The 24,021-nt window shown below is 40.0% G+C and overlaps 1 protein-coding gene across 2 annotated transcripts in view; it reads right to left on the reverse strand.

Annotated features, from left to right (window-relative positions):
- HPGDS (hematopoietic prostaglandin D synthase) overlaps positions 1–18,208 on the reverse strand; it is a 157,659-nt gene extending 139,451 nt beyond the window's left edge. Inside the window, exons 1-2 of one of the 2 annotated variants that reach the window (XR_011073819.1) lie at positions 18,140–18,208; positions 11,136–11,800 (exon numbers count right to left, since the gene is read on the reverse strand). The gene's annotated coding sequence lies outside the window, so the exon portion shown is untranslated. Of the gene's footprint in view, positions 1–11,135; positions 11,801–18,139 lie in introns of those variants that run through there. The other variant, XM_068542057.1, reaches the window with a different exon arrangement.
- Between the last annotated feature and the right edge of the window lie 5,813 nt (positions 18,209–24,021).

Here is a 24,021-nt window from a genome sequence, read left to right on the forward strand (position 1 = left end):
GGAAACTATTATTATAGGGTATTACTAGATTATTAGACTAAACATGAATATTAAGGACATTTTATTTAGGAAAATACATTTAAATGGATTGATTTGTTACAAAGTCAGGTGTCATATTTAAAAAGCTAGAATTTTAAAAATCAATCTTACTAAACTTCAGGCTTCTAAGGTGCAACTTGCAAGTGGATAAGGTTTTATTTGCTTTGGGGAGTTTTTTATTTGTTTATATTTTTAGGCATCGTGAAGTGGAAAGAACGTTGAAACTGACGTCAGGAGGTCTGGGTTCTATTTCTGACTTATTTGCTCACTGGGGAGCCATAGGCAAGGCATTTAAAGTACTGCTTCCTTGGAGATATTACTTACAAAACCTTTGCATGACAGAAGCCTAGCAGAGCAGCACTAGCTAGCTTAGGAGATGACCTGATGGTACGGATTAGGGTCAGAAGGTTCCTGATACTTCGTTCTTCTTTCATCTGTTTGCTCTTCTTTTCTGGCTTTATGACAGTAAAGAATCAGATGTCTCATTATCTTAAGATTGAAAGGAAAGTAAGAGAAAAGAAAAGACCAGCAGCTTTTGGTAACAGCAATGGAAAAAATTAATATGAGCAAAAGTTAACAAGTGTAAAGAGGACATGATGGGAATTGAAAATTTATCACTGCAGCTACATGGCAGTCTTTTATCTTCTGAGCGTGCTTGGGGTCCTGTTGCCAGAAATAATCATACTACCATGAGAACCAACCAAACTATTCCTATTCTCTCAGAATGTTTTTTTCTCCATCTTGCTCTTTTTCCTAAGCAAATTTCTGCCTTCCCACATTCCACACTTTCTTTTTCAGTTTCCTTATCTCTTCTCCTTTGTTTTCTTTGCTTTCTCTCTCGTACTCTTTTCCCTATTCCTTCTACTTTCCGCTTTCTATTGCTTCATCCCACAAAAACACAATCGTTAATTAAAATTCCCTGAAGCAAAAATGCATTTCAATACAAACCTTAACAGTTATAATCAGTTGTTATAACTACATAGAACAATAGCAAACTTGTCAAACAAATAACATAGAAAGGTCATTCCTCATGTTGCCCAGTACTACTTGCAAGGTTTCATTTGCAAGATAGTATCCTCCCACTCACATGGTGGCACTTACGTTTTTTAAGGGAAAAAAAATGTGAAGAGTAAGCACTACATTTATGCTCAATGTGTAGGCCAGTCTGAGCTAAACATATTATGCTCTGTTATTGTCAGATAATGTTATTGTTATTTTGCAGGTGGGCTCTTCAAAGAAATTATTTGTCAATCCAATCCAAATAGTGGTCATAGTTATATAGATAAGAAAATAAACACAGGTAAATAAACCTGAAGGAAAAAAAAGAATAGATTGCCTTAGATTTTGTGGAACTCACCAGGGTATATTTTTATCTTCAAAACTAAGAAGGGAATTATTTTTGGTGAAATTATTTACATCCGACATTATATTTGCATAAAGATAACCAAATGTCATTATTTTGGAGCTGTTACTGATAATGCTATAGCCCAAGAAATCCCTCAGCATCTCCACCATTTGTTACTACATGGTCTACGAGCCAACCGTCTTGGAACAGACTAGCAGAGAAGGAAACTGCTCTATATAAATGCCAGAGTCAGAATGTGTGGCAACCCTTAAGGGTACAATGGAGTGCACTCCAATATTATTCTTTGGGTTGGAATTGATTTTTAAGGATTCATGTCAGGAACTTCCCTGGCGGTTCAGTGCTTCCAATGCAAGGGGCACGGGTTCAGTCTCTGGTCGGGGAACTACAATCCCACATGCCACGCGGCACAGCCAAAAAAAAAAAAAGAATAAAGTCAGTGGACAAGCTGTTTGATCTAGTCAAATTCTTATGGATCGGCTAGGGTTGGGTTAGAAAGGAAGCCACTTAGAACAAATGAAAGAAGTCCAAAACCTCTGGCTCTGTTAACTAAAGTGTCTCATTTGTTACTTACTGTGAGAGACAGAGAGCTAATGAAACAGAAATTCTAAACCTGTTATCTGAGAGCTCTTTGAAATTGTTTAAATTCTCAACCCTTTGATAAGGAAAAGCTAAGATAGTAATAACAAATTGGTAGCAAGTACATGCACAAAGGAGAAACAAAAAGTATGTTTTATTAATGTTATAGAGAAACAAATATTAATAGAATCAATAAGCTTGTAAAAAGATGAGAAAAAATATTTTTTTTGGTGTTCAAGTTGAAAATCTAAGCGAGAACTTTGATTCTTTGGGAAGCCATCCCATAGAGATTGAGTTATAGGCTAGTCTTTCTTTAACAATCCCAGAAAAAAAGCCAGAGTCCTTTCTCTGGAAGCTGGAAAAACAGGAAAAATCTGTATTTGTATTTTGCCTGTAGTCAAGTCTAAATGACCTGAGGAATGGTAGGTGGCACACCCAGGAGTCAATAGTTTCTAAGTAAGATTGCTTCCTAAACGTCAGCAACGGGGCTAGGAGTTTCCTTCCACTGGAAAACATTAATTTCAAATGCTACTCAGGTAGGTAAGCTACAAGCTTAGAAATTGGATATCTTCATAGTGAAGTGTTTTAGTAATGGGAAAAAAGTGGAAATTAGTAACTTTCCGCTTTAGGAAAAGTTGGAAAGAAAGCCCTTGTTAGTGCTTTCCCACCCTGGGCTGGGGAAGGTGTGTTATGAGCATCATAAGTGACCTACTGCAGTAGTCCCAGGCAAGGGAAAAGTCCATCTGGTTACCGCAATAGAGTGAGGCTGTCCTTAACTTCATTCACCTCATTTTACTCTGATTCTATTCTTGTTGAGCAAACTTCTAAATTTTATTTTTCAATTAGACTTTCCTAGAAGTGAAATGACCTGAACCTTCCAGATTGCTTCACAAGTATCCTTTATTATAAATTAATAACCTGAACTTCTGGGTTTTTCATCAGCTTCTAGTGAGATTACTTATAGCACTAATGTGTCCCTGAAAGTCTGTCCGTTCCATAGTTGGACTAATAAAAGTGAATTCTCAACATGCTCAGTTTTCATCGTTGGCCACCTCACGAAGATTTATTTACCCTGAGAGTTTGAATCTGAAAAATCCTGCCAATTGTTTTCTTTTTTTTTTACTAACTCTTTAAGAGTAACACGGATGAACTAAAATTCACATTCTTTCACTGAACCTGAAAAATAGTTTGGGAAATCTTGTCATGTATAAAACTTATTTTTGTTTAAAACTATATATAAAACTTTAAAATTATATTATTGATGGTAATCACTGAGGCTGGGTAATGGATACACTGGGAGTTTTTTATATTATTCTTTCTATTTTGTTCATATTTGAATATTCTACGATAAAAAGTAAAACAAAAACAAACAAAAAGACGTATCAGGAGATTTAAAATTCATCTTCAAAGAGCTCTCTAAAATTGAGGTAACGTGATTTGTTCACTGCCTGGATTTTCGGCGTGTTTGTCTCCATAACAAGCGAAACTTGAGTTCAAGTTACTGGGGCAGTGCTCTCAGATGTCTACCAGCTTTGCCTCTGCTCTTTCTTTGCCAGGAGGTACTATATTTGGATTTGTGTGTAACAGGTGATACTTTGGCTCAAGTTGGAATGAACCAACTCATTTCTTTTCCAGGAGGGGTTGATACTTGTTTGCTCCTGCGATCACATTGAACTATCTGTGAAATAGATAGGATTTTGATTCTCCTAGGGGTGTTTCTGCTTTCTCTTAAAATAACTAGACGTTCTCCTTGTACTCTAAGGTCTCTGTCCCCTTGTACACCAACAGGATCTCTTATTCAAAACTGATTTATGCTCTTGTCTCTAGGTCAGAAACGCTTAAGTGTTTCAGAGGCTAAGTTCGGAAATGACGACACTAATTTAATTATTATATGTATAATTCACGTATTATATTATACTATATAATATTGTATAAGTTCAGTATAAAATTCAAAATAGTATAAATTGAATAAATAGTGTAAATAATATACTTTATAAGTAATATAAAATTATATTAAATATAACAGCAAGGCTCCAAGCAGTTTTCAAGAAATCGGACCAGATAGAAAACTAGAGATGCCCTGTTTTTTCCCCCCTAAAGATTAAATCCTACTTAAAAAGACTTATCAGCCTAATAAATTTCATTAAAGGAGATGTTCAACTGATGTTAATTTGGAAAATGTGCCTCGTTTATCTCACTGTGGTATTCATTTTGCCTACGTTTTTCACAGTATTTTTTGTCATATTACTTTAATACTATGGTATGTTGAGAGTATTTGTTTAAAAAATTATCAACATTTTCTTTTAATGTTGTATGTAGCTTTGACTAAGATGGCTCTATTAAAATTGATTAAGGTGTCCCTATATCAAGTGCCTTGGTTAAATTAAAAAATAAAATAAAATTAGATATTAAAAATATCTAATAGTTTGGTTTTATCTAAACCGAATTTGTGAATATTTTATTTTTCAGATTTAATTTGGATGTTTGACTTTGTATTGATGGAACAACCATATACATGTTCTCAAATTTTTCTTCCTATGTTACCGACCAGGGCTCTTGGCCTCCTTAATCAATAGAAATTAATCAGAAGCCAGACAAGAAACTTCCCTGGTGGTCCAGTGGGTAAGACTCCACGCTCCCAATGCAGGGGGCCTGGGTTTGATCCCTGGTCAGGGAACTAGATCCCGCATGCATGCTGCAACTAAGAAGCCTGCATGCCGCAACAAAAGAAGCCTGCATGCCACAACGTAGATCACACATGCCGCAACTAAGACCCAGCACAGCCAAAATAAATAAATAAATGTAAAAGAACAAAATTTGAAAGATAAAAAGAAGCCAGATAAGAAATTCAGGCAAGGCTTTACTGGGGCCCCTGCTGCAGCAGCGGGGAGTGAGAACAACAGGTTCCCTTGCTTGCTCTCCCCGGGGCGGAGGGGTGAGCTTGTTCCTTATGTGGGGTGAGGGTAGGGGTGTGTCCAGGGGTCGGCTGGAGGAGTGGCTTAGGGGTTTTGCCCACCCGGTAGGTCGTGTTGTGTGCAGGGGGCATACACAGTACCCTGCTTTTGCTCCAGGCTCTTCCAAAGTGGCAGTTGGGTTTTTTGGCCTCTTTGTATCTTTTGTCCAGAATCTGCCCTAACTGTGCATGCATGCAGTTATTTTTAGTCCCATATAGTTTCCTTGTATTTGTAGCTCGAGGAGAGGTGTGTCCAGGTACAAGCACTGCAGCAAAGGGTCCCGGGTCCCAGCCTGTCTCATCACCCTGTGAGAGACTCTTACACACTTATTCTTAAGGGGTAAAGGGCCGAAGGTCTCTTCTGAAACTTCTTCCTACTGGACAGGGGCTGCAGACCCTAGCCTACCCTAGAGCTGTAGAAGTCCCTCGCTAACTGTTCCAAGGACCTGTAGGGACCTGGGCCACTTTCCACTGGAATGGGCTGAACTCCTTGGGCCATCATGAGCCTTACTTCAAACTGTTGGAGCTTAAAAGACACAAACTTAACCAAAAGGTTAAACAAACAAGGGCTAAGAAGGAGAACAACAATAGCCATTAAAGGGCCAGAAAGGGAAGGAGCCAGGCTAACTTTGAGCTTCCTTAACTGTTGACCAGACAGGGGAGGCAATATTGCCCCACCAAAATTGTGAAGCCACTCTGCCGGGGCATATATTTCCTTCATATTAACTTTTACCTGTCCTGTCCCATTGATCCAAGTGCAGCAGGAAGTATCAATTATCGCACAAACTCTACCTTGTTCTGCCAGAAGGTACTCAAGGGCCAGACAGTTGTCAAGAACCACATCAGCCAAGGAAATAAGAGAAGTCCCAAGTCCCGTTAGGGCTTCAGATAGGAACCAACCCACTACATCATTTTACTTATCTGTTGATGGTGCCTGTCTTTTGAATAGGTATCTCAGATCTTCCACTGGCTCAGAGGTGTATTGTTCTTCTGTTGTGACCTGTGGGGTCTCTGGAGGTAAAAGCTTTAGTCTGGACAAATGTACCCAACTAGATACCCCTTGCATTTTGACGGCAGTAGGGGTGGTTAAAATAACTTTATAGGGGCCCTTCCATTTTGGCAATAGTTGGTCTTGTGGGGGGGGCCTCTTTCCAAGTTTTAAGAAGAACTTGGTCCCTGGGGTTTATTTGTGAAGGAACTGCTCCTTCCTCTGTATTTTTAGTGGGAGCTGGCATTGCCTTGTGGGCATAGACCTGGATTGCCTTCTGAACTTGTCCTAGATTAATAATATATCTCAGAGCCTGGCTCACTTCTTCATCCAGTAGAATGTCAGTAGTAAGAAAAGGCCTCCCTTAGGTCATTTCAAATGGGCTAAGTCTCAGACCACTTCTGGGGGCTACACGGACCCTGGGGGAAGCGATAGGAAGGAAGTTGGTCCAGAGTTCATGAGTTTCTTGGCAGAGCTTTGCTAAGGTTTTCTTTAAAGTATGGTTCATTTTCTCTACCTTCCCTGAAAACTGGGGGTGCCAAGAGGTGTGTAGCTTGTAGTCTATCCCTAGGGCCACTGTGAACCCCTGTGTGATTTTGGCTATAAAAGTGGGCCCGTTATTGCTCTGCAGGGACTTTGGAAGTCCAAACCAAGGAATTATTTCTTTTAAGAGGGACTTACAGACTTCCATAGCCTTTTCAGATCGGGTCGGGTAGGCTTCAACCCATCCTGTGAAAGAATCAACAAACACCAGAAGATATTTATAACCTGATTGTGGGGGGATTTGGGTGAAATCTAACTGCCAGTCTTCCCCCAGTTATGTCCCTCAGTGTTGAATTGGCCTGAGAAACGAAGGGGGGATTGGATGGGTCTGTGGGTTATTAAGGGCACATAAATCACACGCAAGCGTTACTTGTTTTACTGTCCTTTCAAGCCCCTTCCCTGAAAAAGCCTTTTGCATCAAGTCCCATAGTGCACCCCTCCCATAGTGGGTGGCACCATGTAACTCTTAGTGACTTTCCATTGTTGGGCTTCAGGGATTAGAACTTTATCCTCCTTTTTATACCAGCCTGTGCTTCCCTTCTCATAGCCCCATTTCTCAGCATTTTCTTGTTCCTGTGGGGGATACTGGGAAAGGCTAGGGAGTTCAGGGGGGCCAATCACTAGAGCCATAACTTGTTCAGGTTCCTGCAGTCGAACTGCCTGTTTTGCAATTTGATCAGCTTTGCTGTTCCCTTGGCTCACAAAAGAGCCATCCCTCTGATGGCCTCTACAGTGGATTACTGCCACCTGGGTCAGAAGCTGCACTGCTTCTAAAAGAGCCAGAATCAAGTCTTCATGTTTTATGGGGGGAATTTCTAGCGGTTAACATTCCTCTTTCTTTCCAAATGGCAGCATGAGCATGTAGCACGTGGAACCCATGTTGAGAGTCAGTAAAAATATTTAATTTCTTATCCTTCACTAATTGCAAAGCTCTCATTAATGCAATTAGTTCAGCCTCCTGGGCTGATGTCTGGGGTGGCAGGGTCTTGGCTTCTATGACTTCATCTAGACTAACTGTTGGCATACCCCGCCTTTTGGGTTCCCATTTCTACAAAACTGTTCCCATCAGTAAATCATTTGACCTCAGGGCTGTCAAGAGGCTCATCTAGATCAGTCCTGCTGGAGTAAATTTGTTCTATGGTCTCTATACACTGATGCAGTAAGTCTCCACTCTCGAATGCCAGAGGCAGAGTCGCTGGGTTCAGGGTTTGGCATACCTTTAAGGTAATGTCGGGGGTGTCCATTAGGAAGGCCTGATATCTTGTTAACCTTCCCCCAGTCAACCAATGATGTCCTTTGACCTCCAGCACAGATTGTACCTGATGAGGGGTTAACACATCTAAGTGTCCCAGAATGAGCTTAGAAGACTCATTAACCAACAGGGCTGCGGCTGGTACTGCCCGCAGGCAGCTTGGCCATCCCAGGGCCACTGAGTCCAGTTGTTTTGAAAAGTAAGCCCCTGGTCTCTGATCCGGTCCCAGCTTTTGGGTCAGGACCCCTAGTTCTATCCCTGACCTCTCGTGAACGTGTAGTGTGAAGGGCTTGTCCAAATGTGGAAGCCCCAGTGCTGGTGCTCTACTCAACTCAAGCTCTAGAGTCTCAAAGCCCTGCTGGCGGTCCTTATTCCATTGAAGGGGTTCCCTTTCTCCTCCCTTTAGAGCCTCATATAGGGGTTTGCCCTAAGGCCATAACTTGGAATTCAGATACGACAGAACCCAGCCATCCCAAGAAAGCCTCGGAGCTGCCTCTTTGTGGTTGGAGATGGTAATGCACTAATTGCTGTTTTCCTGTCTGTGGCCAGGGCCCGTGCCCCTGGGGTCAAAACAAATCCTAAATATTGAACCCATTGTTGTGAGATCTGAGCCTTGGAAGTAGAGGCTTTATATCCCCTTTTAGCCAGAAAATTTAGGACCCTAAAGTATTTTGATCTGAATCTTGTTTGGTCTCACTAATTATCAATAAATCATCAACATACTGTAGCAGAGTTCCCTTCTCAAGGCTCAGTTCCCTCAGTTCCCTTGCTAATGCGTTTCCAAAAAGATGGCGGCTGTCCTGAAAACCCTGCGGAAGGGTTTATATGTCCATGCATATTGGGTACCTCCAGGGTGTCAGGGTCCCTCCATTCAAAGGCAAAAAGGTATGGAGAGTCTGGATGTAGGGGAATACAGAAAAATGCATCTTTGAGGGCCGAAACAGAGAAATACTGGGTGCTCCCTGGCACTTGGGCGAGGAGGGTGTGTGGGTTTGGCACCAGTGTGTGAACAGGGATGACGGCCTCATTCACTGCTCATAAGGCTTGCACAAACCGATACTCCCCGTTAGGCTTCTGAATGGAAAGGATTGGGGTGGTGCAAGGGGATTGGCAGGGCCTAATGAGTCCGTGTTTTAGGAATTTGCTGAGCAGCGGTTGGATTCCCCTTAGGGCCTCAGGCTTTAAAGGATACTGCCTCTTCCAGGGGTATTTTCCCCAGGCCTTAATCTTGTTTTTATTGGGGGAACACGTTTTGCCCTTCCTGGCACCGAGGTATCCCAAGCTGCAGAATCTACTTGTTCTCTAATTTCTTGAGGGGTGTCTTATCCCAGTTACATTTACTTAAAAATGTAATCATATCAGATTTTTTTCCCTGTTGACAGATTTTATAACAGAAACAATATGCACTTATTGACTTCCAGGAACCCTAGGTACAATGAAAGTATTGTACTTTATGTTGATGACCCTAAAACAGGTCTGTATTAATTAAATGCACAAGTTTAAGCTAGACAAGTTAATTTCTATACAACCAGAGATCTCATAGTTTTCCCGCTTGAATTTATTTATTTATTTATTTAAAAATCTTTAATTAATTTATTTATTTATTTATTTTTGGCTGCGTTGGGTCTTCATTACTGTGCGCGGGCTTTCTCTAGTTGTGGTGAGCGGGGTCTACTCTTTGTTGCGGTGCGCGGGCTTCTCACTGCGGTGGCTTCTCTTGTTGTGGAGCACGGGCCCTAGGCGCACGGGCTTCAGTAGCTGTGGCACACGGACTCAGTAGTTACGGCTTGCAGGCTCTAGAGCTCAGGCTCAGTAGTTGTGGCGCACGGGCTCTAGAGTGCAGGCTCAGTAGTTGTGGCTCACGGGCCCAGTTGCTCCGCGGCATGTGGGATCCTCCCAGACCAGGGCTCGAACCCGTGTCCCTTGCATTGGCAGGCGGATTCTTTTTTTTTTAATTTTTAATTAATTAATTAATTAATTAATTATTTTTGGCTGTGTTGGGTCTTCGTCTCTGTGCGAGGACTTTCTCTAGTTGCGGCAAGCGGGGGCCACTCCTCATCGCTATGCGCGGGCCTCTCACTATCGCGGCCTCTCTTGCTGCGGAGCACAGGCTCCAGACGCGCAGGCTCAGTAGTTGTGGCTCACGGGCCTAGCTGCTCTGCGGCATGTGGGATCTTCCCAGACCAGGCCTCGAACCCATGTACCCTGCATTGGCAGGCAGATTCTTAACCACTGCGCCACCAGGGAAGCCCAGCAGGTGGATTCTTAACCACTGAGCCACCAGGGAAGCCCTACCCCCCCGCCCCCCCCCCCAGCTTGAATTTAAAATGGTCCTCTTTTTTTTTTTTTTCCTCAGTCTGGGGACTGCAGATGAATCAGGTAGTTCCTGAGAGCCCAGGCAGAACAGTTACATTGCAAAGGTGGAGGAGAGAGATGCAAGCCCCTCCAGCTCAGGCAGACTAGTTATATTACAAGAGCAGAGGCAGGAAAATGGCAAGCTCCTGTCTTTTCTTTTTGTTCTTTAAAATCCCACTAAGTAACCCAAGGCTAGAGTCTCAGGCAATGCGGGCTGCATTGGTATTTCAAGGCTTAAGTGCTCCACCATGACCACAATGTCAGCAGAGACTTGCAGGAGCAGTTGGACAGACAAAACCACAACACAAACAAAGATACCAATCACGAAACTTAAAGACACAAGCAAGAAGTTTTCAGGATAAAGGGGATGGGAGTGCAGGTGCGAGGACCAAGGGAGAGGTAAAGGGAGGGGGGACAGAAAAGACTGAAAAAGAGAAAGAGACAGAAAGAGAGAGATTGCCTTTTCAACCCCTCCCCTGAGCTTGTCTATTCAGGCACCGACCTGCGTGCTTCCAGAAAGGGCCAGTGAAGGAGAAAGCACCCTGTCCACTACCCACCGGCGTGATCGAGCCCAGAAACCAGCCAGTTGTACGTTGTCTGTGGGTCCCCAACCAACAGGTGGGACCCTCACCCACGGGTACACCAGTATACAGAAACCTGCCGCTTCAGCCGGTTCCCAACGGGACTTCTCTTGGTGGCAGGAAAATAAAGGTGAGAATATCGGGATGATCGGCCTTCCAGCTACTACACGACATGAGGTTTGAACCTCTATCGCTCTCATAAATCTCCTGTGAGGAAGAGCCCGCTGGACCAAGGTCTGCACCGTGTGAGGCGAGCCTCTCCCGCCTCTGCTTGTCACCTGTCAAGGTGAGCCGTTGCCGGCCAGAGGGAGCAGGTCTCGCAAGCTGAGAGGAGTGACGCTGTAGCTGCCCGATGTCCACTCTCTCGGAAGGACAGGACAGAAGTAGGAGAGGACAGAGAGAGGAGAGGACAGAGAAGTAGAGAGATTTCAGGAGAGGGAACGGGACAAAGGTGAGGAAAAAAGGACAAAGGAGAGGGGGGAAGTGTTGCCTGAATGAGGGTACTGAGGCCCCGCAGGGGCCAGGAGGGTGGACTTACGAAAAGTGGTGATGCTGAAACAAGAGGTCCAGGCCACTGCTTGTCACCCACAGGGAAGCTGCGTTCGGTGGTCCCGGAGGTGCCCAGATCCTCTCCCCAGAATGGGACAAGTGCCCCATGCTGGGCGCCACAAAGTATGTTACTGACCAGGGCTCTTGGCCTCCTCAAGCAATAGAAATTGATCAGAGACCAGATAAGAAATTCAGGCAAGGCTTTACTGGGGCCCCTGCTGCAGCAGCGGGGAGTGAGAACAACAGGTTCCCTTGCTTGCTCTCCCCGGGGCGGAGGGGTGAGCTTGTTCCTTACGTGGGGGTGAGAGTAGGGGTGTGTCCAGGGGTCGGCTGGAGGGGTGGCTTAGGGGTTTTGCCCACCCGGTAGGTCGTGTTGTGTGCAGGGGGCATGCGCAGTGCCCTGCTTTGCTCCAGGCTCTTCCAAAGTGGCAGTTGGGTTTTTTGGCCTCTTTGTATCTTCTGCCCAGAATCTGCCCTAACTGTGCATGCATGCAGTTATTTTTAGTCCCATATAGTTTCCTTGTATTTTGTAGCTCGAGAAGAGGTGTGTCCAGGTGCAAGCACTGCAGCATTGCAGCAAAGGGTCCTGGGTCCCAGCCTGTCTCACATAGAGAAATTCATTTAGGTTCTGTGGAGATTTTAATTTGACTTTTTAAAAACTCTTTTTCACATACTGAAAGATATGTTATTATTACAAGGCCTTTTTCTGTAGGGAAAGCTATAAATCTTCATAGAAATAATGGTTTCAGATTAAAATATTTAAAGAAAATTTTCCTTATGATCAAGTTTAGAGTTTTCTCTCTTAATCCTGAAATGACCTTTATTATGATCAATCTTTTTATCTTATTGTAACTTATTCACCTAATAGTTATGCAAAGACATAAAAATCATCAAGTTTACAAACTGAATTAGACCCACACTGGGCTGAATCAGACTTGCTCGAAAAGAAATTTTCAGAGATACAAACTTTCATAATATACTCTGTAAAAGCACCCACTTATTTTACATGTGCTCTGTAGTCAAATATTTTGGTCTCAAAAACTAGCTCTGCCTATACTAGCCAGCTGTATGACTGTAAGTTATATTAGCTCTGTACTTTCATTTCCTATCTGAAAATAATAGTACCTAACTCCTATGGTTGCTATGAGGATGAAATACATATAAAGGATTCAGAAGAGTATCTAGCTACTAGTATTTAATAAGTAAGAGTTATTGTTCATAATTTTAATTTGTTCCATATATATTTGTTATGTGTATATGCCAATGTATATAACAATGCTACATGTATTAATATATACAAAAAATGCTACTCTTAATTTTCAGTTTATTAGAAAAGTAAAATGTTTTCAGAGAAAATTTGAAAAGCACAAAAAGCAAATAGAAGTAAAATATAATTATACCAAGTTTCACTACCCAGAGGCAACCACTGATAGCATTTATATCTAGACTTCTTCCAGAATTTTTAAAATATAAGATTTAATGTCTAAAGTAATAATATTTAAGTAAAAATGGATGAATTTTGTTATTAATATATCAAAAACTGCAGTTATTTTGTTAAAGCTTTTAATTCTGAGAAGAAGCAGGCATCGAACTTTGGCTAAAGAATAGTTTAAAGATATATTGTTGTATGAAATAATCAGATTATGAAGATAGTTAAAGATTCCAGTTTCGTATATCATAGATTTTTAAAAATGTCTTGTTTACTTTCTTCATTAGTTAACCTTTTCACAGCTGGCAGAAAATGGTTTTGAGTAATTTCCTAGAATTAGTTTTATGAAAATAAATGCCAATAAATATGTGCGTATTACATACTGGCAGAATTTGATGTGATGTATATTCCATTTTCAGTGGAATTAAGTATAGTTTTGGTTTATGTTATTGATCCATATTTATTCCTTCATATCATTCCTTATCTTAAAAATAATTCTATGCTTTAATCAGATTTTTGATGAATTGATTCATCATTCTTAGTACAGCATCCCTTACATTTTGGCTAGGAATGACATGCTTTAATGCATTCCACTATGACTACACATGTGGACACCTTCCAGTGAAAATATTAGTTTCTTTGCTTTTCCCAGAGTATGTAAATGGATTTTAAAAATACTTAGTAGAGGTACTATTTTTTGGGTGGAGAGATTTTACTGTAAATAAAGCTTGCTATGATTAGATTTCCTCAAGGATCTTTCCAATCCAAAATACCACTTGCTTAAATGACCTTATTTGTACACTAGTCTTGTTAATAATTATGTCCTCATAGCTCCACCATTGATGGGAGAGACACATGGAAAAGCATGAGAAATTCTAAACCCAGACAATGTGAAAAACTACCTAATGGATCAGTAAAGATTACATCAGTGGTTTGGGACAAAACCATACTTAAAGAAATTTAGATTTAAACACCAATTAAATTAAAATTAATTTGGGGCTAATATAAGTTTATATTATTATGATGAATTTAGTCAATTCATGTAGTTTTTTTAAAAATGCGTGTTGCTTTATTCTCATTATAGATATATTAAATATTCTGTAAAAATCTGAAATTTAGAAAATTATAAAGGAAAAAAAATAACAGCCTCATAATCCCATCTCCCAAAGATGACCACTGTCTATACTTTATTATATATACATAGACAAGATCTTGATTTAAGAAGTATTTTATTTATTTGTGATAAATTATTGCAATTTTTACTAGCTCTTTTACTGGTTAGAAAATTGACAATATAGAAAGAAAATATCAATTTCCAGATTTTAAGTGACAGTGAGTCATCACACAACATTTTAATAATGGGAATGCTTCTAAACAACTGAAAATGCTTAATATAAAGTCACCCATTAAAAAAATCCAAAAAGCAAAATCTAATATTTTCCCCCAAATGAGTTTGCTTTTAAAAACACTTATATCAACAGAACATGAGACATGGTAAATGCTCAATAAGTAAGCATGCATAGCATTGTAATGATTTATCCAGGGTGGTGATGATAAAAAGAATCACCAACAATGTTATCAGTCAGGATCTTGAGAGGAAACAGATGGTACCCTCAAAGGTATTTAATTGAAAATAACTTAACAAAGGGACACTGCATAGCGGTGTGGACACAGTGTATTCTCCAAAAATGACCTAATACCTTTTATAAGTAAAATCTTTCTAAGTGGGCACTCTCACAGCGTGCATCCTAAACCTTCTTTCTTCACATTTTCCGTAACTCATTTAGTACAAACGTGCAAGATGTTATACATGGAAAGCTAACAATTTTCAAATTTATCTCTTTTTGGTTTCCTAACACACTTCTTCTTAACTCTTTTTACATGAAGGTAAATTGGAAACAGGAAAATGAATAAGGTTTCTTCCCAGCCTGTCTTGCCTCCCGGGCCAGGGAGATTGATTTCTTGGTAGTACCAACTAATAGGGAAGTTATGCTGAAGGCCCATTTCTTACTTTCTTGACTCTCTTCAAATAATGTTTTTCTTCAGCTTTTTCAATGATTGACCTAATGTTTTGTTTCTATCTCATCTCCAAAATCATATATTGGTCTATCCTTTCAAACTCCCCCAGACTCCTCAAAGAAATGATTTTATCTGAGTAAAACATCAGACCGGCTAAACCTGGATCTTATCATGAGGAATATTCCTCCCCTTCTGCAATCTCAAACTTGGAGCTCCTGAGGACTTTTTTCAGTGTCTTTACTATCTACCCTTCTTATTGATACCCCTCACTTACCAATTGGATTTTTTTGCTTACTGGAAATTGCCAGTGAAATGCATATTCATTTTAATACTTGCCACTCTTTCTTCAGTATCAGTCAGTTATTAATACCACCCCCAAAACCCAGACTTGAAACTTGAAAGCTAGTTTTAACAAGATGAAACTTCTTTTTAACTTCTTCCTCAAGCACACGTTTACTCAGATACCTAAGCTTCACGGATCTGTTCTTAGAGTCTTTCTCATCCATTTCTTTCTTTCCATTCTCTGTGCCTGTTTTAGTTCTGGCCCTTCTCCCAGGAGTCAGTAGTAAGCTTTAGAATGACAGTATGCCTTTCTCCCTAGATTACCAAATGTTTCTTTAGGTATTGAAATAGTTAATACTTCCTCTCCATTCCGGATATTAAACGTTAAATACTCATACCTATGAGTGGTTTATTTATCTTTCAGGATTAGGACTTAAAAGATAAATTGACTTAGAGTAATGTAGGAACTTTTTAAAGACTGGCACTTTATAGTTTATTGGGTGCAACTGTAAAAGCTCATCACAGCCATGTCATCTTATAATTTAAAGTTTCTGTTATTTTTGAAGTACTGCAAGAGGATTCTGAGTCATACATCGGATAATAAAATGTTGGAGCAAACAGTTATACATGGAGGTAAATACTGTTTAGGTGGAATATTCTTAAAAACTCTTCCTGCTAAATTAGTTAATCTTTTGATCTACTTTTCTTTTCTAATTTCGCTTTTTGTGCACTGGTTTTGATAAAGTGACGCTAATATGGTTTTCTTTGTGGTGAGTGCCTCATTGCTTAGGCCATAGTGTTAATGAGGTTAAGGACGTTGGTCTGATTTCCCAATGGTTCAGTTATCTTCCTGCAAGTCTGTAATCACAGACTGACCTTCAAACCATGGCCAACCATTTCATAAATGTTAGTCATGAGGGAGACAGAGTAGGGGAGTCAGAATGGCTCAGTGTCAATTCATTCTAAAGCAAGTTAAGGCAGATGCCCTACCAAAAGTGGTTTAGGAGTTTTATCTTCTCTTGTTTAGAAGTAACTCAGCATTTATTTAATTTCCATAATTTGCTACAGATTGCACCTCTATGGCCCTCAACAATGTTAGTTGCTATAGCTTTCCACCTTCTTTCTCTGGTCTTTAAGCTGGATGGCTTACTGAATTTACTGAGATGCAGTGTGTTGAGATGAAAAGGGCACGGTTTTTGGAGTCAGACCCTCTGCTCTACTTCTATCACTATTTAGTTGTGTGCCCGTGGTTAAATTTCTTAATCTCCAACTTTCTGATTCTTCCTTGGAAAAAAATACCTACTTTATATGGTTGTAAGAATAAAATAATATACATAAGTCAAGAAATAGTACCTGCATAATAAATGCTAAAGTTCTCTATTTGTCTTTTGTGATACATAAATAAATCTAATCAATTGGTTAGGAAAGTTTCATACGGCTACCTTTTTTTTTTTTTTAACATCTTTATTGGAGTATAATTGCTTTACAATGGTGTGTTAGTTTCTGCTGTATAACAAAGTGAATCAGCTATACATATACATATATCCCCATATCCCCTCCCTCTTGTGTCTCCCTCCCACCCTCCCTATCCCACCCCTCTAGGTGGTCACAAAGCATCGAGCTGATCTCCCTGTGCTATGCAGCTGCTTCCCACTAGCTATCGATTTTACAGTTGAGGCTACCATTTATTTAACGCCTACTTAGTGCCAAGCACGCTTTATATATATATTATCCCTACTCCTCATGATAACCTCAAAAGGTAATTTACAGTTATTTCTTTTAAGACGAGGAAACTGAGATAAGTTGCTGCTATCTGGGATGCATGGTTTTCACTGAAGCACAGGACACAGTAAATTGGGGATATAGGGATATTTCTAGGGAAGTGGTTTTTAAGCATAATAGTTGAATGATTACCTGGAGGGGGGTTGTTTGTTAAAAAGGCAGACTCTTGGGGCCCATCTGCAAGGATCCTGGGTCTGGAGCCCAGGAAGTTGCAGTTTTAACAAGCTATCTGTGCCATTTTGATACAGTTGGTTCTTTGGAGGGCACTTAAATAAATATCAACCTATGCATCATTATTGAATTTGGTTAATTTCCCTTACACCCCCGGCTTTAAACTGTGGTAGGAGGAGGAGGAGAATTCAGAGGCAGGCTATCGCCTGTAGGCTAACACTAATTTGCATAGGTAAATAACACTCTCAACTCTTCATTACCTAAAGATGCTTACCCTCTAGTGACACCTCTATACACTGCCTGCAGTTCTTGATGTCTTGTCAACCTGGATTCATTCAGGCTCTAACTGTATTAGCAGCAAACAGATGAGGAGAAGCAGAGATGGGACTGTTACAGGGTAATTCCACAAATCGCCCTGTGGAACTGTTACAAGCTGCAATCTTTTGCAACTTCAATTTTCCTGACTGTAAATGGGATGACACTTGTCGTATAAAGTTATTGTAAGGATTACTACACTGTCTAGCACATGGCAGGTATTATAAGTGGCAGGTGTTATTATTTATTTATTTATTTATTTATTTATTTATTTTTGTGAGCTATCAAACATGATGACAAATATTAAAGCACTCTATAAACCAGCTCACATTAGGAAACCCTTCCCTCCAACATAATCTTTTGGAGAATGTGAAGAAAACTGTGGACTATAGCCATCCAGTGAAAATATAATAATGCCAGTCAACATAGGTAATTTAAAATGTCTCAGATTTGGTTCAAGATGGCAGAGTAGAAGGACGTGCTCTCACTCCCTCTTGCAAGAGCACCGGAATCACAACTAACTGCTGAACAATCATCAACAGGAAGACACTGGAACTCACCAAAAAAGATACCCCACATCCAAAGACAAAGGAGTAGCCACAGTGAGACACCAGTAGGAGGGGTGCAATCACAGTAAAATCAAATCCCATAACTGCTGGGTGAGTGACTCACAAACTGGAGAACACTTAATACCACAGAAGTCCACCCACTGGAGTGAAGGTTCTGAGCCCCACGTCAGGCTGCCCAACCTGGGAGTCCGGCAACGGGAGGAGGAATTCCTAGAGAATCAGACTTTGAAGGCTAGTGGGATTTGATTGCAGGACTTCAACAGGACTGGGGGAAACAGAGACTCCACTCTTGCAGGGCACACAAAGTAGTGTGCGCATTGGGACGCAGGGGAAGGAGCAGTGACCCCATAGGAGACTGAACCAGACCTACCTGCTAGTGTTGGAGGGTCTCCTGCAGAGGCGGGGGGCGGCTCTGTCTCACCATGAGGACAAGGACACTGGCAGCAGAAGTTCTGGGAAGTACTCCTTGGCGTGAGCCCTCCCAGAGTCTGCCATTAACCGCAGCAAAGAGCCTGGATAGGCTCCAGTGTTGGATCGCCTCAGGCCAAACAACCAACAGGGAGGGAACCCAGCCCCACCCATCAACAGACAAGCGGATTAAAGTTTTACTGAGCTCTGCCCACCAGAACAATAGCCAGCTCTACTCACCACCAGTCCCTCCCATCAGGAAACTTGCACAAGCCTCTTAGATAGCTTCATCCACCAGAGTACAGACAGCAGAAGCAACAAGAACTACAGTCCTGCAGCCTGTGGAACAAAAACCACATTCACAGAAAGATAGACAAGATGAAGAGGCAGAGGGCTATGTACTAGATGAAGGAACATGATAAAACCCCAGAAAAACAACTAAATGAAGTGGAGATAGGCAACCTTCCAGAAAAAGAATTCAGAATAATGATAGTGAAGATGATCCAGGGCCTCGGAAAAAGAATGGAGGCAAAGATCAAGAAGATGCAAGAAATGTTTAACAAAGACCTAGAAGAATTAAAGAACAAACAAACAGAGATGAACAATACAAGAACTGAAATGAAAACTACACTAGAAGGAATCAATAGCAGAATAACTGAGGCAGAAGAATGCATAAGTGACTTGGAAGACAGAATGGTGGAATTCACTGCTGCAGAACAGAATAAAGAAAAAAGAATGAAAAGAAATGAAGACAGCCTAAGAGACCTCTGGGACAACATTAAACGCAACAACATTCGCATTATAGGGGTCCCAGAAGGAGAAGAGAGAGAGAAAGGACCAGAGAAAATATTTGAAGAGATTATAGTCGAAAACTTCCCAAACATGGGAAAGGAAATAGCCACCCAAGTCCAGGAAACGCAGAGAGTCCCATACAGGATAAACCCAAGGAGAAACACGCCGAGACACAGAGTAATCAAATTGGCAAAAGCTAAAGACAAAGAAAAATTACTGAAAGCAGCAAGGGAAAAATGACAAATAATATACAAGAGAACTCCCATAAGGTTAACAGCTGATTTCTCAGCAGAAACTCTACAAGCCAGAAGGGAGTGGCATGATAAACTTAAAGTGATGAAAGGGAAGAACCTACAACCAAGATTACTCTACCCGGCAAGGATCTCATTCAGATTCAATGGAGAAGTCAAACGCTTTACAGACAAGCAAAAGCTAAGAGAATTCAGCACCACCAAACCAGCTCTACAACAAATGCTAAAGGAACTTCTCTAAGTGGGAAACACAAGAGAAGAAAAGGACCTACAAAAACAAACCCAAAACAATTAAGAAAATGGTAATAGGAACATACATATCAATAATTACCTTAAATGTGAATGGATTAAATGCTCCAACCAAAAGACATGGGCTCGCTGAATGGATACAAAAACAAGACCCATATATATGCTGTCTACAAGAGACCCACTTCAGACCTAGGGACACATACAGACTGAGAGTGAGGGGATGGAAAAAGGTATTCCATGCAAATGGAAATCAAAAGAAAGCTGGAGTAGCAATACTCATGTCAGATAAAATAGAATTTAAAATAAGGAATGTTACAAGAGACAAGGAAGGACACTACATAATGATCAATGGATCAATCCAAGAAGAAAATATAACAATTATAAATATATATGTACCCAACACAGGAGCACCTCAACACATAAGGCAACTGCTAACAGCTATAAAAGAGGAAATCGACAGTAGCACAATAACACTGGGGGACTTTAACACCTCACTGACACCAATGGACAGATCATCCAAACAGAAAATTAATAAGGAAACACAAGCTTTAAATGACACAATAGACCAGATAGATGTAATTGATATTTATAGGACATTCCATCCAAAAACAGCAGATTACACTTTCTTCTCAAGTGCGCACAGAACATTCTCCAGGATAGATCACATCTTGGGTCACAAACCAAGCCTCAGTAAATCTAAGAAAATTGAAATCATATCAAGCATCTTTTGTGACCACAATGCTATGAGATTAGAAATCAATTACAGGGAAAAAAACGTAAGAAACACAAACACGTGGGGGCTAAACAATATGTTACTAAATAACCAGGAGATCACTGAAGAAATCAAAGAGGAAATCAAAAAATACCTAGAGACAAATGACAATGAAAACACGATGATCCAAAACCTATGGGATGCAGCAAAAGCAGTTCTAAGAGGGAAGTTTATAGCAATACAATCTTACCTCAAGAAACAACAAACATCTCAAATAAACAATCTAACCGTACACCTAAAGGAACTAGAGAAAGAAGAACAAACAAAATCCAAAGTTAGTAGAAGAAAATAAATCATAAAGATCAGAGCAGAAATAAATGAGATAGAAACAAAGAAAACAGTAGCAAAGATCAATAAAACTAAAAGTTGGTTCTTTGAGAAGATAAACAAAATTGATAAGCCATTAGCCAGACTCATCAAGAAAAAGAGGGAGAGGACTCAAATCAATAAAATCAGAAATGAAAAAGGAGAAGTTACAACAGACACGGCAGAAATACAAAGCATCCTAAGAGACTGCTATAAGCAACTCTATGCCAATAAAACGGGCAACCTGGAAGAAATGGACAAATTCTTAGAAAGGTATAACCTTCCAAGACTGAACCAGGAAGAAACAGAAAATATGAACAGACCAATCAGAAGTAATGAAATTGAAACTGTGATTAAAAATCTTCCAACAAACAAAAGTCCAGGGCCAGGTGGTTTCACAGGTGAATTCTATCAAATATTTAGAGAAGAGCTAACACCCATCCTTCTCAAACTCTTCCAAAAAATTGCAGAGGAAGGAACACTCCCAAACTCATTCTAGGAGGCCACCATCACCCTGATACCAAAACCAGACAAAGATACTACAAAAAATAGAAAATTACAGGCCAATATCACTGATGAATATAGATGCAAAAATCCTCAACAAAATACTAGCAAACAGAATCCAACAACACATTAAAAGGATCATACACCAGGATCAAGTGGGATTTATCCCAGGGATGCAAGGATTCTTCAATATGCACAAATCAATCAATGTGATACACCATATTAACAAATTGAAGAAGAAAAACCATATGATCATCTCAGTAGATGCAGAAAAAGCTGTTGAGAAAATTCAACACCCATTTATGATAAAAACTCTCCAGAAAGTGGGCATAGAGGGAACGTACCTCAACATAATAAAGGCCATATACGACAAACCCACAGCAAACATCATTCTCAATGGTGAAAAACTGAAAGCATTTCCTCTAAGATCAGGAACAAGACAATGATGTCCACTCTCACCACTACTATTCAACATAGTCTTGGAAGTCCTAGTCATGGCAATCAGAGAAGAAAAGGAAATAAAAGGAATACAAATTGGAAAAGAAGAAGTAAAACTGTCACTGTTTGCAGGTGACACGATACTATACATAGAGAATCCTAAACTGCCACCAGAAAACTACTAGAGCAAATCAATGAATTGGTAATGTTGCAGGAAAAAAAATTAATGCCACAGAAATCTCTTGCATTCCTATACACTAATGATGAAAAATCTGAAAGAGAAATTAAGGAAACACTCCCATGTACCATTACTACAAAAAAGAATAAAATACCTAGGAATAAACCTACCTAGGGAGACAAAAGACCTGTATGCAGAAAACTATAAGACACTGATGAAAGAAATTAAAGATGACACCAACAGATGGAGAGATGTAACATGTTCTTGGATTGGAAGAATCAATATTGTGAAAATGACTATACTACCCAAAGCAATCTACAGATTCAATGCAATCCCTATCAAATTACCAATGGCATTTTTTTTACAGAACTAGAACAAAAAATCTTAAAATTTGTGTGGAGACACAAAAGACCCTGAATAGCCAAAGTGGTCTTGAGGGAAGAAAACGGAGCTGGAGGAATCAGACTCCCTGGCTTCAGACTATACTACAAAGTTACAGTCATCAAGACAATATGGTACTGGCACAAAAACAGAAACATAGATCAATGGAACAAGATAGAAAGCCCAGAGATAAACCCACACACATATGGTCAACTAATCTATGACAAAAGAGGCAGGGATATACAATGGAGAAAAGACAGTCTCTTCCATAAGTGGTGCTGGGAAAACTGGACAGCTACATGTAAAAGAATGAAATTAGAACACTCCCTAACACCATACACAAAAATAAACTCAAAATGGATTCGAGACCTATGTAAGACTGGACACTATAAAACTCTTCGAGGAAAACAGGAAGAACACTGTTTGACATAAATCACAGCAAGATCTTTTTTGATCCACCTCCTAGAGTAATGGAAATAAAAACAAAAATGAACAAATGGGACCTAATGAAACTTCAAAGCTTTTGCACTGCAAAGGAAACAATAAACAAGACGAAAAGACAACCCTCAGAATGGGAGAAAATATTTGCAAACGAATCAATGGACAAAGGATTAATCTCCAAAATATATAAACAGCTCTTGCAGCTCAATATTAAAGAAACAAACAACCCAATCCAAAAATGGGCAGAAGACCTAAATCGACATTTCTCCAAAGAAGACATACAGATGGCCAAGAAGCACATGAAAAGCTGCTCAACATCACTAATCATTAGAGAAATGCAAATCAAAACTACAGTGAGGTATCACCTCACACCAGTCAGGATGGCCATCATCAAAAAGTCTACAAACAATAAATGCTGGAGAGGGTGTGGAGAAAAGGGAACCCTCTTGCACTGTTGGTGGGAACGTAAATTGATACAGCCACTATGGAGAACAGTATGGAGGTCCCTTAAAAAACTAAAAATAGAATTACCATATGACCCAGCAATCCCACTACTGGGCACATACCCAGAGAAAACCATAATTCAAAAAGATACATGCACCCCAATGTTCATTGCAGCACTGTTTACAATAGCCAGGACATGGAAGCAACCTAAATGCCCATCGACAGACGAATGGATAAAGAAGAAGTGGTACATATATACAATGGAATATTAGTCAGCCATAAAAAGGAACGAAATTGGGTCATTTGTAGAGACGTGGATGGACCTAGAGACTGTCATACAGAGTGAAGTAAGTCAGAAAGAGAAAAACAAATATCGTATATTAACGCATATGTGTGGAACCTAGAAAAATGGTACAGATGAACCGGTTTGCATGGCAGAAATTGAGACACAGATGTAGAGAACAAACGTACGGACACCAAGGGGGGAAAGTGGTTGGTGTCGGGGGGTGGTCGTGTGATGAATTGGGAGATTGGGATTGAGATATATACACTAATATGTATAAAATGGATAACTAATAAGAGCCTGTTGTATAAAAAAATCAATAAAATAAAATTCAAAATTAAATAAAAAAAGACAGCAATGGTTACTGCAAATAAAATATAATGTCTCCTTACCCACATTAAAAAGCAGGCAAAATTAATTTTAATTATATGTTTAACCAAATATAAAAAAATTTATTTCAACATGTAATCAATATAAAGTTAATGACATTTTACATTATATTTTTCATGATAAGTCTTAAAAATCTACTTCAATTATAGCTCAATTTGGGCACTACATTTTCAGTGGTAAAGTGAAATGTAGTCCTTCCCAAACAATAAAGTTTATGTTTAATGGAAGCATGTTACCCTACTTCAGTTTTTAAATTTAAATTAAACTTACATAAAACAAAAAATTCAGTGCCTCAGCCGCAGTAGACACATTTCAAATGCTCACTAGCCACACGTGACTAGTGGCTACCGGTTTGGACAGAGCATAGTTTTGGGTCTTCTCTAGAATTCTGTTTGCACTTCTAGTGGACTCACGG

The sequence above is a fragment of the Eschrichtius robustus genome, chromosome 4, assembly GCF_028021215.1.
Source record: "Eschrichtius robustus isolate mEscRob2 chromosome 4, mEscRob2.pri, whole genome shotgun sequence".
Lineage (NCBI taxonomy): Eukaryota > Metazoa > Chordata > Mammalia > Artiodactyla > Eschrichtiidae > Eschrichtius > Eschrichtius robustus.